Source organism: Magnolia sinica, chromosome 1 (assembly GCF_029962835.1).
Source record: "Magnolia sinica isolate HGM2019 chromosome 1, MsV1, whole genome shotgun sequence".
Taxonomy (NCBI): Eukaryota; Viridiplantae; Streptophyta; class Magnoliopsida; order Magnoliales; family Magnoliaceae; genus Magnolia; species Magnolia sinica.
In genome coordinates this window covers 19,540,352-19,558,022 of record NC_080573.1, presented here as the reverse complement: position 1 = coordinate 19,558,022, position 17,671 = coordinate 19,540,352, and the positions used below count along the sequence as shown (strand labels likewise).

Genomic DNA, 17,671 nt, shown 5'->3' with positions numbered 1-17,671 from the left:
TGTTCGAATCGGGTAAGTCCTCTCTCTTTGTAATTTCTATTTCATAGTGGAGATCTATCGCTTTGTGCCGTGATTTTTTCTTAAAAGGGTTTTCCACGTTAAATCTGTGTGTTCTCTTGTATGTGTTTGGTGCCATTGAATTACTATTCTAGATTTAGATCTGTGTGATTCCGTAGCCCAAATCCCCAACAATGCCCACCACCATAGCCTCCTTAAGGTCCACTAAAATGGTGCCCATAGCTAGGACCCACTATAATGTATTTGCTATCTAAGCTAATTAAGTAGGTCCCACCAGCAGAAAACAATAGGATAAAATCTCTACTGTTGAAACACTCCCAAGATCTAGTGAATGTACCCACAACATAAAATCAGTGAGGATTTAAATCCACACCATTAAAACCCTCCCAGGCCATGTTGTTATATATGTTGTATGACCAAGCTCGCTATCCAATTTTATTTCTTTTGATTTTCTTTCCAGTTCACTTTATAGTACGGCCCAAAATTGTAATGAATCCAATCTCAAGTGGACCCACAGAATGACCAGTCCATATCAAAGGTTAGTCCAACCTCAAGGACAGTGGATGTAAGGAGTACCAAGCATACTTGGGGGATAAATACTTGTGTTATTGGAAACCAAACATATCTTTCTACTTTTTGAAAACATACTCATCCATGTAATAAGTAGAAACTAAGATAAGTAGCTTATCTAATAAGTAACTTACAATCCAAACAGGCCCTAATCAAGATAAGTAACTAATCTTAACTTATCTTAAGAGACAGATGTCTAATGTCCACGATGGCCTGGCCGGCATTAATCAAGAGAAGTTTATTATTAGATGGTTACGATAATTCAATCGAAGCTATTTTTTATTATTGGCCAATCAATGGCAGAGCCCTCAAGATGCCTATTTCAGATCACCATAAACATGTGCCACATATATGGTATTTGAGGAGCAAAAATGCCATACACTCCGTAGAGTCACGGAATCACCTCCAAAATAGTGTATCGTGAAAATTTAGACATTAAACTGTTCAAATTAAAATTTAAAATCAGTCAACCTAACCAAATAAATAAAATAATAAAAATAGAACTTATAATATACTTGCGAAAGAATGGTTACTTTGCAGGTGCTTGTAGGGTAGCTTAGCTTAGCTTAGCTTAGCTTAACATACACCTCCGTCTCACATGGCAATTTCATGATGTTCACTGCAGAGGGTATCTCAACTACCATTATTTGACTTCAAGTAATAGCATCACGGAGTCGCCTTAAGGTGACATATGCCCTCGTTACAGATAGAATCCAAGTCAGTAACACAGGCACCCATCCACGCATACAATAAATCACCTTGGATTACAAACCCCCTCAAAGAGGGGATTGGAAACCCCCTGGATTGGCAATCCCCAGTTGCTTTATGCTGCCAAACAACCATGGGGATTTGAAACCCCCTCTAATCCTCTCCAATCCCCTCCAATCCAAGGTGCCAAACGACCCCTTAGCTTAGCTTAGCTTAACATACACCTCCGTCTCACATGGCAATTTCATGATGTTCACTGCAGAGGGTATCTCAACTACCATTATTTGACTTCAAGTAATAGCATCATGGAGTCGCCTTAAGATGACATATGCCCTCGTTAGAGATAGAATCCAAGTCTGTAACACAGGCATCCATCCATGAATACAATAAAGAACGTATCTCTATCATCATCATCCATTTTTAGCAAGTAATATTGGTCAATCAATCACGAATCACCCCGAGCCATAGGTCAAACCCCTGGTTTGTATCAGGCCTGACCCAGGTTAAATTGAATTCAGAATCCTCCTTAGGCTCGTCGATGCGATGCCCCTGAGAAGTGTCAAATAGGCCCATCACATGCATTTGCAATGCCTTTGTGAGGACTTGAACCAGATCTATGGTGACAGGAACCTTGTTTGACAAGTCTTTGATCCGTACTTAATCTGTTGGTAGAAATGATTTTTCAAAATATTTATGGATTTTCTTCTTCTTCTTCTTCTTCTTCTTCTTCTTTTTCCTTTTTTTTTAAAAAAAAAAAATTATTATTATTATTTTTTTAAGTCACGATGGCAATTTTAAAGTATGCCTTAGAGGGAGACTTGCTGAAACTTTTTATGGTGTAGATTAAACCAATGGCACTTATGACAGTAGGACTTAATGATATTCAGGCAAAGTACCGTTGATTGCCTCTTGGAAGCTGGTCTTGCAATCCTAACTCTATGGGGTCCAACATGATTTATGTGCTATATCCACTGTGTCCATCAGTTTGGCCTGCTCCTTTTAGGACAAGATCCCAAACACGAGGCACATCCAAAGCTCAAGTGGACCACATCAAAGAAATAGTGGGGATAAAAATGCCCACCATTGAAACTGTTCTAGCTAGCATCCACCGTGATATTTATATGCCATCTAACACATTCATAAGGTCATTCCATCATGGATGAAGGGAAAACACAAATGTCAGCTTGATACAAAATATCTGTGGGCTCAAGAAGTTTTCAATGGTATGCATTCAATCTTTACTTTTTCCTATGGTGTGGTTCACTTGAGACTTGGATCTGCCTTGTATTTGGGCTAATGTCCTAAAATGATATGGTGAAATAATGGACCGAGTGGATATAGCACATACATCACGATGGTTGAAAGGTTGTGATTGAATCCCCTTCATAGAAAAAAATTATGGGGTCCATGCACCGGGATTTGTATCATCCAACCTATTGATAAGGTTACAAAAACGTGGATGAGGAGACCACCTAGGAATAACATTCATTTAAAATTTTGGTGGCTCACAAGAATTTTTTTAATAATCATTTACTACTGATTCCTGTACTATGTTGCGCCTATGGTTGTACACAATCCAAGTTAGCTCAGTTAGCTAGCTCGACTTGACTTGAAAAAGCTCGATTCGACACGGTTTGAAGACGAGTTCAAGCCGAGTCGAGCTGATTTTTTTATATCAAAAAAATTTCGAACCGAGTTCGAGCTTGCGCAAGCTTGACTTGACTCGAATCGAACCCGTCTCGAATCGAACTCGGATCACACCAGTTTGGTGACTCTGTTACTTTGATATTGATGTTGCTCACCAAATGTTTGATGAAATGACTCAATGAAGTATCGGTTGGTGGCAAGGAAGATATATATATAAAACAAGTATCATTTTCTCTTGATTTTGATGTTGCTTACAAGGTGTTTGATGAAATACTTGCAAAACCATTGCTGCTGTTTTACATGCAGTGAGAATTTGAATGTGTAGTTCATGTGTTTATGAAAATGTTGTATAGGCGAACTTAACTCGATATTAGCTTGAACTGGTCCAAGCTGCTGACAAACCGAGCCGAGTTGGCCAGTCAAGCTCGAGGACCGATCTGAGCCGAGTTCGAGCCAGGCTCAGCTAGTGGCCGAGCGATGCAAGCTGTGCCAAGCTCGACTCGGTTTGACTCGTGTACACCTCTAGGTGCACCTGAGATTTGAATTTGCTTTATTTTTTTTAATTTTTTTTTATCATGGCCTAAAATGAGTTTTCAATGATGATGGACGCGTGAATGTAAGACACATATATCACGGTGGGCCCACAGTCAGAAATCCCACACACTCCAAAGATCCGCCTACGAAAGAAGCTTTATTTACCGACTTTTTAACCATTAATACTCTATGATCGAAAATATTTAAGTAATAGTATTTCCTAATGATGTTTGACACACGTGGCTTGTCGGGATAGAAATCCGAACTAGGCATCCCACTGAATCCAGCACTGATTGACCACTAATCAAATTTCACTTTCATCCGACCATTTTGACCATCAAATGAGTGGCTCTTTTCTCATCAATGCGAGAGCCATTTCTGTGTGCCACTCGCTTAAGGGATGGGAATGTCCAAATGTTTCTATTTTTGGACTATAGACTGTTACCTACTTCAACTCTTAATAAACCGTTCTGATCTTTTCCATGCAAGCCACGTTTGCAGAAGCAACATGAAGGCACATTACCTCCCATCCCTCGAGAGGCACTAAATCCAGCTCCTTGTACCAGATTGCGTACTGAGTAAACTCTGTGGGGTCCACTGTGTTTTATATGTTTTATCCAATCGGTCCATCCATTTCTGGATTAGGGTTGAACCCCAGTAACGAACCATATCGAAAGCTAAATTGGACAATACCACAGGAAACAGTGTCCATTCAACATCTACGGTTGAAAACTTCTTGGGGCCACAGAAGTTTTGGATCAAGCTGATATAATTTTTTTTTCCCTTCATCCATGTCTGTGTGATGTTATGAATAGGTTGGATGACAAATAAACATAATTGTGGGCTCTAGAAAAGTTTCAACACGAGATATCATTATTCCCACTGTTTCTCATGGATTGGTCTAGTTAAGTTTCGGATATGATTCAATTTTGGGCTCAACCTCTAAAATGATCTGAGTTCAGGTCATGTCAGGTCCTACTGTATCATGTTATGCTTGAAATGAGCATTCATATTTTTCTTTAAAAAATAATAAATAAAGCCTATGATCTGCTATTTTATAATATTTTATAATAAAGCATGTAATTCAGCATATACTGGTAGATATAGGAATATTATATGCTTAGTTGATATATGTGATAACATATTAAGGTCCAGATCTTTAGTCTATTTAGATCCAGTAAAACCTATAGCTAAGACCTCCAAACTCAAACCTCATGTATGGGTTGAGAGAAGATTAATGGTTTTAGGTGTTAGGTTGATATAGGCAGTAGCATATGAAGGCTTATATCCGATGTCTATCAAGAAACAGTGAAACCTATAACTAAGACCTCCATACTCGAACCTCGCTAAGGGGTTAAGAAGAGAATCTAGTAATTATACTTATACTGTTCATAACACCTTATGTAACTTACTTGTATTTATGCATTGACTGGAGTCGCCACTAGCCAAAGGGGAATGTTTCAAAATTCATGGTTGCCTAGAATCTGTGAAATCTCTTATAGATCGGGAAAATCGAAGAATTTCCAGCTTGAGTAACTCTTAGATAGATCTGTGCTGTGGGTTTCGGATAAGATCCTTGATTACGAAAAGGGAAAAGATTAGACACCCTTTTTCCGCCCATGTCAAACTTGGTGTCTACTTTGCTACACTGTATGCTTTCAAAGGTGATTCAAAGAACTTTAAATGTCTACACTATAAAAGATAAATCAAAAATGAAACAACAATGGTAGAAAAAGGGTTTTTCGATAGAAGTAAGGATATGAAAAATAACACAGAATTTTCGATTACTTCTTCAAGTCACGTATTCTAATATAGAAGATCCTTAAGAGAGGTAACGATAGAGCATACTTTACGTGATGTCAAAGCAGAGCCTATTAGCTCAGGTGTTCAAAGCGTTGAAATATACAAACTGAAAAGGGATAAATCAAGAATATGACATTGGATTTGAAGTTTAAATACAATAGAAGAGATTAAGAATAGATAGAAGTTGAGATTTGGCTTTTGGATGGAAGAGGTCAGGGAAGAAACTTTACCTCTCTCGTGCTGTCTTTAGAGCTCGCTCACAATTTGTCTCGCTTCAGCATCTCGCTCTAGCTCCCTCTCTTATGGAAGCAGAGACCTCCTTTCATAGGAGTTCTGGAGAGATGTATGGCTAGGCTTGGCTCTCCCAAGCCAAAGGCTCATTTTAAGAGTTAGGCTTTCATGAACAGAGCCTTCCCATTGCTTAAAAATGAGGCTCGTCTAAACCGAGCCTGATTCCTAGCCTAAAACAGAATTGGGGCCAAAGAATAGGTTTAGAGCCTAATTCCAAGCCTAAAGCGGAATTGGGGCCAAAGAATAGGACACTTGGCTCGTGGATTTGACATCACCAAGTTTTGTGGCGGTTCCATTATAAGGCATGTGTTATATCCAAACTATCGGCCGTAAGGCTTGAACTAAAAAAAAAAAAGACAAATCCAAAGATCAAGTACTCCATACTGCAACAAAAAAAAAGGTGGGGAATTGAACATCTACCATTGAAAACCTTTTGGGGGACATAGAAGTTTTAGATCAATATGATATTTGCCTTTTCTCTTTATCCAGGTATGTGTCACCTTATGAATAGATTGGATTGGAAAATAAAGGTTATGGTGGGCCCTATGAATGTTTTAAGAAATTGTCCCAATGCTATTTGTGGTATGGTCCACTTGAGCTTTGGATATAGCTCATTTTGGGCTCATGCTCTAAAATGATCTCACCAAATGGATGAACGGGGTGGATTCGTTGTGGGGCCACATAACTTTGATCTCTACCTAAAACCAGTGGTGGGTGTGCCAGGGTGTCCTCAAAACCCATTCACCTTACACTAGCTCTGAACAAAGCCCAACCCCTTTCCACGCAGACTGCCAAGTACCTGCATGGGGTGTCTACAGTTCCCTAAGGTGGTAATTAATGGGCCACTTGGGTTATAGAATAGGTTTTCTTGTGGCTTCATTTCCAAGCTTTTGTAGCATTGATTGAATGCATTAAAAAAGGGAGAGGGGACATTTATAGGGTGAGTCAGGTCAATTTATCATTGATTTGGCTAAAACAAAATTATCAAATTCCGTATTCTTCATATATGTTGTTGATCAAACAAAAAATCACAATAAAAAAATAAAAGTAAAAAAACCTCATTTGTTTTAGCACGGGCACTTTTCATGATAATGTAGAAAGGTTAATAGTAAAAATGGTAGAGTCATTTCTAAAAAACATGAAAATCTCGATATAATAAGAATGTTTTTTTTTTTTCTTTTTCTTTTTCTTTTTGGTGAAATAGAAATCATACTTCATTTAGATGTTTTGTTTTTTGAAGAAATAGAAAACACACTTCCTTTAGATTATTTATTTATTTATGAAATAGAAATTACACTTCGTTTCGAAAAGCTACGAAAATGAAAATCAATTTTCATGTATGACTTTATTTTCACAATGGGCAAAAAATGTTACGTCTGAGAAAAACAATTTCATGAAACTCATTTCCATGCTAGGAAAGAGAATTCCACCAATCCAAGCCATAGTGTTTAAACCCGCAACCAATAAAAGGATCAAACTAGTGCTCTATGAATGTTTAGCTTATAAATCCGTGTCATTTTACTTATTAATACATGCTTTGGGTCAATCGGCCATATTGTCCGTTAGGTACTATTCAACTTGCTAATAAAAATGGTAAGGCCCAATTCCATTTTCGAAACATTGCTAAAGATTACTAGCAGTGGCATCATAATTGAAGGAATTTTTGATGCCACAAGTAAAACCTTTACACTCCAATGCATTACCCAAGCTAAAATATCATGCAGTGACATCTCAACCGCAAGATAAAATATATTAATTCCTTGAAAAGATGTGCTAAAAACCCAAAGAAACATGCTAATGCACGATGCATCATGCATTGGAAGAAACAAATATTCCTTGAAAATATGTGCTAAAAACTCATAGAAACATTCTAATGCACAGATATCATGCATTAGAAGAAACAAAATTACAGAAGCTTGAAGGAGATGCTTTGAAACTTCTCAATCACTCCAACTATAGCTGAAACAAATAGAATAGAAGAACAGGGGTTTAAAAAAGTGGAGTCTATGTTGGAAATGATAACAAACTAGAACACAATGAGGATAAGGGAAAAAATATAATGAGACAATCAGATCTATCGGGTTCAAGGCTCGACTTGAATTGTCAATTTCTCAAGATAGATTTGCTGCCCTTTTTCTGGTAGTTCCAGCAAGTGCATGCAAAAGAAGAAAATTTACAAATTGTCTTCACGATACAATGAACGAAAATTTGCACATTTAAGTGTTGAACATATATCTCTAATTTTTTGACACCGACATGCCTTTAAAAAGTTCTGAATAAACATAGCAAAAGATAAGATTTGAGAATACTTTGCAATAGATGGTTTATCTAAAAAATGGAAAGAATGTGATCACCTTTTGCATTATAGTATCTAGGATTTATATAAGTACCACATGTATAACTATGTCATAGTTACTTTCAATTGGCACAAATGTAATAATACTTCAAGGTAAACCCCTGACGGTGTTGAGGAGATTTAAATCCTGGTTGCAGAAGTTAAAATTCTTTTTCTTACCAACTGGATATACACACTTTTTATGAAAAGTTTAAATAATTAATATATTTATTTACTTTCTAAAAATAACTTTTATTTTTGAAATTTATTTTTATTATAAAAACACAATAGTCTAACTTTTGTCCATGGTTAGTCTAACTTTAGTCCATGGTTAAAAGACTTGGAGAGATTGATTCATCAAGTCTGGACTCACTCAAGTCAAGGGTGAGGGTATACTTACGGTATCAAACCAGCTTGGATTGAGTCCAAGTCAACTTGGATGAGTCATGGTCTTAAACCCCATGAGTCTTTCCTTCATAAACCCAAAGGACTGCTTTGTGCCACTTAGGAGATGTTTGGATCCTAAGTTACTTATGTATTAAGTAGCTTATTTCAGTTTTTACTTATCAAGCATATAAGTATGTTTGGTAAACAATATACTTATCATATTTTTCTTTCTATTTTGTTTGGCTTTATTCTATCTTCAACAACAAATGAAAAATAGAAAAAATAAATTTAAAAAAATTAATAGAAGTGATTATGTAACTTTAAGTAAAAAAGTTATTTATAACCAATCATAAATCAAATTTATTTATTTAAAATAAGTTACTTATTTGCTGGTGTAAGTAGAAAAAGTAACTTATTTGATGGTATCCAAATGAGCTCTTAAAATTGAGTTAGTCTCTTTTTACTTACTGTGTAGAGATTTCTTTTTCTTTCTTTCTTTCTTTTTTCTCTTTTTCTTCATGCCGGGTTTAAGAATATAATGAATAATTGTATAAACTATATTCATTGTTACTTAATTGTAATACTGTTTAGAGATTTCCTTTTCTTTCTCACTTTCCCTCTTTTTAAAAAAAATAAAATAAAATTTCTTTCTTTTTCTTCCAGGTAGGGGTTAAGAATATAATGAATAATTGTATAAACTATGATTTTTAATTCATAATTATGATTAAACAAAATGTGGAGAACTTATTTTTTAAGGGGAATCATCGGTCCAAACCAAAAGATAGTGTACAGGCCCTATAACAATTTTCTCAGTGTATCCACCCATGGCCGTGTCTTGAGTCTCCTAGCTACTTCATCAACCATCTATGCAAATGTTTCTAGAGATGTAACCATAGATAGCCACGTGTGTGGTGGAGTTGCGGACAGCCAGTTAGCCGCCAAAGTTGAATGGAAAATAGAGATCTGACCGCAGTCTCCATGCAATTTAAAAAGTATCTTAGGTCCAACTAATTGGATTAAGATACGGTCTAGCTTGAAAATAATTTCTAATCTATTAAGTACAAGTAAAATCCAATCCTTGCAGTAAGTTGGCCTTACTGTAAATAACAAACAAAAATAATTCTATATACTTATCACATGGGCTACATATTAGATAACAATTTCTACCATTGATAAATAATGAAACAGAAGTCCAGTTTATTCAAAGACGGGGTATCCCTGAATTTTATCTAAAGTGATTATGCTGATATGGCCAACCTACTGGACGAGTTGGATGTGGCACATACATGAAATATTGTAAATTTAAGAACGGAAGCGGATTGGCTGGTGTACCACACATCAGTTATATAGCGACTGTATGTACGGGTCGTGCCAAGACGAGCACTGACGCTCCTCGAGCTCCCCAGTTGTACAAATAGTTTAAAGGAGATCAAAGTTTTATCAGCCCACAGTGATGTATTTGTTATATCTACACCGTTCATCTATTTTTAGAGATCATTTTAGAGAATTGTTCAAAAAATGAATCATATCCAAAGATAATATGGACCACACCATAGATAGCAGTGTAGATAATGATTTTCACCGTTAAACAATTTGTAAGGCCCACCATAACGTTTATTTTACATCCAATCTTTTCATAAGGTCACAAAGACATGAATGAAGAGGAAAAACAAATTTTATATCGATCCAAAGATTCTGTGGCCCAAAAAGGGGTTTCAATGGTAGATGTCCAATCTCCCACTGGTTTTTGCAGTGTGGTTCACTGGATAGTTATATCTGCCTTATTTTTTGTCTCAAGACTTAAGACAATCTCAAAAAATGTATGGACGGTTTAGATATAATACATACCTCATGATCAGGCCCACAAAACTTGACAACGTCAGTACAGTATGAGGTACACCAGCCAACCCGCTTCCCGAACTTCTTAAAGGAGGCGGATTAGGTACTCATACATTCAGTACTGAATTTGGCTACTGAAGTGACGTCACCAAGTTATGTGGACCCCACCATGATGCATGTGTTGTATCCACACCGTCCATCCATTTAGAGAGATCATTTTAGTGCATGTGACAAAGATTGAAAAAGATCCAAATCTCAAGTGGACCCTACCATAGAAAGCAGTGACGACAGTGATGTCTACGTTTGAAACATTCCTGAGCCCACCATGATGTTTATTTGAGATCAAACCTGTTCATAAGTTAAGACAGAAATAGAAGGGGAAACACTAAAATGATGTCTCCAATTAATGAATGGATGCTGTGTATACAACACACATGATTGTGATGTCACTTCAGTAGCATTCGGTACTGACTATTTGAGTAGCTAATCCGCAAGATCATATCCATCCCTTATATGCAGATCACGTTCCTGGCCCAAAACCTGAACCATGTAAATACCACAATGATCAGCCTTAATTTCTATACCATTTGCTTTCCAAGGCATGGATGGGACTTCTCCATTTTAATTCTTTAGAAACACAAGTAATCCATGATTGACCCTAACAAGTAGTTGGCTCAGATTGTTGATTTTAATTATTTTTGTGTAAATAATATTGACCGTCCACATTAAAGGCCATGGATCAAATGGATAATAGTTCAAATGGGTGTAGCAATTGCATTGTAGCCCATGAAATGTGTGTTGGACCTAATGAACGGTTTGGAGTTTTATTATTCTTTCATTGGAGATAAGTAAATTACTTGCGTGTACACTGGCAGATGGGTAGATAACTGGTATCCTTTTTTCTACTGCATCATCGAGACTGCAAATACTTATTGAGTACCTAACATCGTCTCACTTTTTTCTACTGCGTTATCATGACTTCAAAGACTTATGATTGAGTGGGTGGCTAACCTCGTCTCACCCAAGTGCTTCTTTCTCGGACTGATCTGCAAAAATCATCTTCGTTATCGCTCTCTTTACAAGCTCTCCAATCACTCCAGCATGCATCTTTATGCTGCTTTATCATCCCTCATAAGGGGAGGAATCCTATTACTGTGAATGCTGAAATTTTTTTTTTATTATTTTTTAAATTATACTGACCATCCATTTTACAGTACTGTGTTTTTTTTTTTTTTTTTCAAAAAACATAAGCAATCTTGGTAGAAGAGTAGATGAACAAGTTTATTATTAGATCTCGTTTTCTTTGCTTGATCTTGATCTTCTAATCTTCTAGTCGACCATACAATAGTACTAGTACGGTTAAAATACCTTTATGATATTGGCTGGTGTGATTACTTGTCGTGAGAAAACGAGTGCTTTACAAACGGTTCAAAGGGATCAAACTTACATCGGCCCCACAATGATGTATTTATCATATCTACACTGTTAATCCATTTGGCGATTTCATTTCATATCTTGATTCCAAAACTGAGTAATTTTCAAGGCTCAAGTGTACCACACCACAAATAGCAGTGGGGACAATAATTCTCACCGTTAAAACATTTATAAGGCCCATCGTAATGTTTACTTTCCATCCAATCTGTTCATTAGGTCACATAGAACTGGATGAAGAGAAAATAAATAAATAAATATCATATTGATCAAAAATTTCTGTGACCTGCAAATTAATGGTTTCAATGGCAGGCGTTCAATACCCCACTTCTTTTTACAGTGTGGCCCAGTTGATTTTTGGATCTGTCTTATTTTTCGTTTCAAGACTTATAACGAGTTCACTAAGTGGATGGACGGTTTGGATATTACTCATACCTGATGATAGGACCCACAAAACTCACACCAGCCAGATCGGTAATGGTTTGGATAGTTGATGCGACTAGCTAGGCTTGTTGGGCAGGCTCTATTCAAAATTTTGATTTAGCCCATCCTAGAAAATTTTCCACCTTACTTGAATAGATGTGGGGGTGCAAGTGTACCGAATCAACCCAAGGGTTATTGGACCTGAGTGGGCCTAAGTGGAAAATTTGGACCATTGGGTGGCTCTAGCCTCTAGGTCTAAAAGTTGCTAAATGAGTCTAGGTCCCCTCAAAATCAACTTGATCCGACCCATTTGGAGCTAGTTTTAATTTAAATGGACCTGATTTTGACTTTGGTTCATACTAAAATGGAACCATGCTAAATTCCACCATATTGAAGATAAAACAGTAATTGAGCACATTGGTCATTGAAGGCTCATCATCAAAAACTTCCTAAGATCCACTATAATGTTTATTGACCATCCAACTATATGATAAGGTCACATAAAGTTGCATAAAGGAAAATAATAATAATAATAATAATAATAATAACAAATATCACCTTCATCTAAAACTTACGTCACCTACAAAAGATTTTTAATTGTCAATAAACATCATTATGAAAGTAACTTACTGGTTAAAAGCTACTTAATAAGTTTTTTTTTTTTTTAGCTTTTCAATTCATGACTTTTTTACCTTCTCTCTCACGGTCCATGTCTAAGGAGGCTTACTCATAGGCCATATAAAAGGAGGCCCCATATGATTGAGCATCTACATTAGAGGTGAGGCTCACATGGTGGATGGTCTACATAAGAGGTGGGCCCCACATGATGGACAGCTGTGCTGTGCTAAGGATGGAAAAATCCTTAAAGGTTGAGCACATAGGCCAATTGCTACACATGTGATCATTCATCGTGTAGGACCTTCGACGCTAAAAGAGGACGCATGCATGCTGGACTTAGGGCATGGACAGCCACCTGATTCTGGCCCGGCCATTTACATGTTACAACCGGTGCCTATACTTGCAAGGCCCATGTTTGCCCGCATGGTTGCTTAATCTTGTAGGTTGATACTCATACAAGAAGTGTACATGTCTCCGGCATTAACTCAAATTAGACCGTCCATTTTTTGGGGCCTACTATAAATTGGCAATCATATAAAAAGCCAGGTTGACTAAAAAATCTCATAGCTTTTAATTATTAGATGCGACCACTGGATATTTTTTTACTTTATATTTTTTATTTTTACTCATGCATCATGAATGATCCACATCAAAGTTGGGCTCCACATGATGGACAATTAATAATGGTGAGTTTCACATTATGGATGATCCATATCAACATGGCCCCATATGATGGACGGTCCACATCAAAGGTCGGCATTAGTGATGACTAGCCCATATCCAAGGCAGGCCCCATATGATGGACGGTCCACATCAAAGGTCAATACTAATGATGACTAGCCCATATCCAAGGCGGTCTCCGCATGATGGACAACCCACATCAAAGGTGGGGCCCACGTGATACAAGGTACACATCAAATTTGGGCTCCATACGATGGTTGGTGAATATTGAAGGTAGGCCCCACATGATGGACAATAACATTGATGGTGGCTCCACATTATGGATATGACAAACATTAAAGAGGGACTCTACATAATGAACAATGCACATAAAAGGTTAGTCTCTAATGATGAATGGCTTACATCCATGGTGAGCCCTGCATGATGGATAGCCCACATCAAAGGTGGGGTCCGCACAATGAATGATCCACATCAAAGGTTGGCCCCAAATGATGAATGATGGATGTGAGGGGGACCAAACAAACTTGAGAGATAATTACTTATAATCTTGGAAGCCAAGAATGCTTTTTTTATTTTTTGGCTCATAAGTATATTGTTTACTAAACATATTTTATTTACTTAATAAGTAGAAATGAATATACGCTACTTAAGTAACTTGGAATCCCAACACCCCCTAAATAATTTAAAAAGCATTCCAGGGTTTAATCCTTGGGGGTGTTACTTTTAAAAAATGCATTTTTTTTTTTTTAAATTCTAAAGTAATTAGTTCTTTATATGCTACCTAGTCCATTTCTAATCTCGAGTGGCCAATTGATTGTAGAAGCCATCTTCCTTCTTCCACGGCTTACAAGCTCTCCATTTATTCTGGTATTCTTCTATCACTTTATCATGACTTATTAGGGATGGGATGTATTCCTTTGAATGCTAGATTTTTTTTTTTTAATTTTTTTAATTACTATTAATTTTACAATTCATAGATTGAGTGCAATATGGGCCCACCAAAATGTATATGTTTTATCCACACCGCACATCTATTTTTTTCATATTATTTTAAGGTATGAGTCTACAATTGAGGTAGATCAATATCTGAAGTGGACCATAACATAGAAAAATAATGATAAATTGAATACCTACTATTAAAAACTTCATAGGGCCATTGTAATGTTTAGTTTTCATCCAACTTGTTGAGTAGGTCACACAGATCTAGATAAAAGGAAAATAAAAATATAAGCTTAATCCAACAATGTTGTGGCCCATAAGCAGTTTTTAATAGTGGTGTTCAATTACTACTGTTTACTGTGGTGTGATTTTCCTGAGATTGGGGTCTGTGCTCTAAAATGAGATAGCAAAACTGATCAACGGTGTGGATATGCAACACATATATCAAGTTGGGCCCTGTAGTCATGGCCTGGCTCCACCGAGAGTCACCTAGTCCCGTTCTTGCTTATATGCGGATTTGGTACTGTAGCGCAGCTCCCTCCAGCGTGGCGGAGACAGTAGTTGGCTGTGGTCCCGTGGACTCTCCCAAGACAGTGCAGCCCTGATGTGGCCCCGCCTTGATGTGCTCATTTTGGATCCATGCTGTTCATCTATTTTTTAAGCTAATTTTAGAACACGAGCCCAAAAATGAACCAGACCTACATCTAATGTGAACCACATCATAAGAAACAATGGTGATCGACCATTAAATATTTCTCACCACGAAAGTTTTCGATTGTGTCGTGCCCCCGCCTGGATGGAAATCGGCCAAGGCAGGGGCTCTGTGGGATCCACCGTGATGCAAGGGTTTTATCCGTGCCATTCATCCAGTTTTCCAGACCATTTAATTACGTGACGTTCAAAATGAGGCAGATCTGATCCTCAAATGGACCATACCACAGGAAACAGCTGTGGTAATGATTTCCACCGTTGAAACCTTTCATGAGGCCCACTGTGAACACAAATATCAACTTGAGCCTTTGATCTGCCTAATTTTAGAGTTCAAACCTTAAAATGATCTTTCAAAATGGATGGTGTGATAAAATCCATATGTCACGGTGAGCCCCACAGAGCCCTGTCTGACAGATTATAGTCCTGGCGGGATTGGGAGCGGATTGGGTTCAGCCCATACCATGGGCCCACATTGGATAGCCGTCCATCTGATTTTCTGGGTATGAACCCAAAAAAAGAAGCAAACCCAAATTTCGGGTGGACCATATTACATATTGGAAGGGAGATTAAATAGCTCACCTTAAAATCTTCCTAAGATAAGTTGCAATGTTTTCATGATGTTTAGTTAAAACTTTTGTAACCCATAAGAAGCTTTTAATGTTAAATCACCACCGTTTTCTATGGTATGGTTCACCTGAAATTTGGATCTTCTTTTATTTTGTGGGCTCATTCTCTAATTTGATATGTCAACATGGATGGACGATGTGGATAGAGAATGCGTACGTCAAGGTGGGCTGCACAGTAAGGGCCGCACCATCATAGGTGAGGCAGCCACACCTAATATACTCCCACTGAGACCTAGCAAGAGAGGGACCGCCCTGCCAGGGGCTGACCATGATGTATGTGTTTTATCAACGCTGCCCATCCATCTTGACTGATCACTTTGGGGCATGAGCCCAAAAAGTATACATATCAAAGGGTAAGGTGGACTACACTGTGGGTAGCCATGGTTACACTAATACTGACTGTTGAAACCATTTTAGGGCCTGCCATGTTTGCATAATTCAATCAAACATGAAACCACACATGTTAGAGTGTGTAATTATGATAGTGTCGCAGGCATACGAGTCGTACTTGACTAGAATTTGATTGAACACTAGTATCTCGGTATATAGAGACCGTTTAAGACTGAATTTAAGGATCCAGTTGCCCGCTAAGCTACCAATAGTAATAGTGATCAAGCGATTTATAAAATGAGAGGGAGTTAGTCATTTTGAATAGATTCATTTTGCCTTGTGTCTAAAGATCTTCTTGTTCTTTCACCAGTAATTGTTGCTAATGTATTTCTCAATAGAAATAAGATTAATAGATTTGAAATAGAAAGGCTAAAAATAGTGCCAATTTTATTTTTCAATAATTGATAGAGAAATAAATAAACTAGAGAAGATAAATAAAATAAGAGATAAATGCTTAAACCGCTTGTGTAGATAAACAATCAAGGCAAATAGCCAGTAGAATGTGATAAGAGTGTTTGATCTTCTAAATACTGACTTGGTTGATTAGTATCTGATAGCATAATGTTACGAATATTTATATTATAATAAGCATACTGCAACGATAGCACTGGCCAATAAAGATCTAACCTAACTTCAGGCATTCTTAAACATACTAGCCAATAGAGATCAAAGCTAACTTGAACTTTAGACATTCTGTAACGTGGTTGGACAGAAGTAAAGAGACTAAAACTAAAGTAAGATAAAGAAAATACAAGAAATAAAAGCAGTGTTGCATTGTATAGACTTATTAGTGTGAGCATAGAGCTCTTCATCACGTGCTCCTTTTAGAGCTTTGAGAGACGACGAAACCCTATCATAAGGAGAAGCTAATTTAGCCAACCAACCCAGCTACGTCCAGTTGCCCATACCGGATTTGAGATATTCCTTCAAATCAACTGTCAAAAGTCATTTTTATTCTCGTTTTTACTATTTAGTTTTAATTTGACCATAACTTCTGATCCTTTGAGTTTAGGAGTGGTGCCAACATGGAAAGGGCTTAGAAAAATTAGGAGAATAACATGGTTAGGATAAATTGAATACTTACTATTTTTTGCCGAAAACCATGAAATCTAATAGGAATCATGACTGTGTATAAATAATAAGTTTACTATTTATAGTAAGTCACGTTTTTAGGGAGTTTGATTCTAAAACTTCTAGGTTTGAGTTGACTGTTTAAAGTATTGTAAATTTTTTTTTGTTTTATCATCAATCAATTTATTTTAAATTATTAGAAATTATTTCTATTTTCTTTTCTCGTGGATTCAAGGAATATCTAAGAGGAGTCCAGAGAAGCTCCGCGGATTCAGAGTAGTTATCCCTAGGAAGATGGTGATGGCGATCGACATCATCACATCTTTCCCTACATCAAAACTCTGCCCTTTATATCCTGTTGTGACTATTTTCAATCAGATGTGGATTGAGTGCTACCCCTACCTGTCTCGAGCTTGGCACGGGCTAGGGCTCCTAGGGGCTCACTGTGATGTATGAGTTTATCCACACAGTTTATCCGTTTGGCCATATCATTTTGAGGTATAAGCCAAAAAATGAGCAAAAGGTGGACCACACCATAGGAAGCAGCGGTGACAATAAAGCCCACTATTCAAACCTTGCTAGGGCCCACTGTGATGTTAATTTGCCATCCAATCTATTTATAAAGTCACATAGGATTGAACGCCCATGT

General features: G+C 37.2%; 1 protein-coding gene across 6 annotated transcripts in view; it reads left to right on the top strand.

Moving 5' to 3' along the window:
• LOC131242309 (disease resistance RPP13-like protein 4) overlaps positions 1–17,671 on the top strand; it is a 90,652-nt gene that overhangs the window by 37,513 nt on the left and 35,468 nt on the right. For 2 of the 6 annotated variants that reach the window (XM_058240914.1, XM_058240882.1), the window contains exon 2: positions 14,106–14,152. The exons of 3 other annotated variants lie outside the window; for them this stretch is intronic. The gene's annotated coding sequence lies outside the window, so the exon portion shown is untranslated. The remainder of the gene's footprint in view (positions 1–14,105; positions 14,153–17,671) is intronic. One more of the 6 variants, XM_058240897.1, reaches the window with a different exon arrangement.